Raw genomic sequence first — 1016 nt, forward strand, 5'->3', positions numbered from 1 at the left:
GCAATTCCACTGCTGGGTATCCACCCAGAGGAAAAGAAGTCATCATATGAAAAAGATTCCCATGCTTGTTTACAGCAGCACTATTCGCAATTGCAAAAATATGGAACCAACCCAAGTGTCCATCAATCAATGAGTGGATGAACAAACTATGAGATATATATATATATATATATATATATATATATGTATATATATGACGGAATACTAATCAGCCATAAAAAGGAATTAATTAATGGCATTCACAGTGACCTGAATGAAATTGGAGACTATTATTCTAAGTGAAGTAAATCTGGAATGGAAAACCAAACATCGTGTGTTCTCACTTATAAGTGGGAGCTAAGCTATGAAGAAGAAAAGGCATAAGAATGACATAATGGGCTTGGGGGACTCAGAGGAAAAGGGTGGGAAGGGTGTGAGGGGTAAAAGACTACAAATAGAGTGCAGTGTATACTGCTCGAGTGATGGGTGCACCAAAAATCTCACAAATCACCGCTAAAGAACTTACTCATGTAACCAAATACCACATGTTCCCCAAAAACCTATGGATTTTTTTTCAAATAAAGACACAATTTGTTTTAATTGACTAAGTATATTAGGGACTTATTCCAAATGAGACTAAAATGGAATATTTATTCATTCATTTATAAAATATTCAATAAGCCTCTTATTATATGATGGGCAGTCATGACATAGCAAAAGACAGGAAGTTTCTTCTCTTCATGAATCTTGCAATCTGACAAGATAGAAAATAGGCAAGTCAAGAAAAAGTGAATAGCATAATTACAGATTATGATAATTTCTATGGAGTAGATTGTAGGACTCTACTGTAGATAGAATGATCAGGACATGTCTTTTGAAGTAAGTGACATTTGAACAGAGACATCAAGATGAGAATTGAGAATTAGCCAGCCGTTTGCATAACCAAGGGAACAGCACTTTCTTAGTTTTAGCTACATAGTCTCAGACAAGTTTCTCAATCTTTCTGTGTTATTCGCCATCTAGAAAGTGAGGATGCT

The sequence above is a fragment of the Gorilla gorilla genome, chromosome 1, assembly GCF_029281585.2.
Source record: "Gorilla gorilla gorilla isolate KB3781 chromosome 1, NHGRI_mGorGor1-v2.1_pri, whole genome shotgun sequence".
Taxonomy (NCBI): Eukaryota; Metazoa; Chordata; class Mammalia; order Primates; family Hominidae; genus Gorilla; species Gorilla gorilla.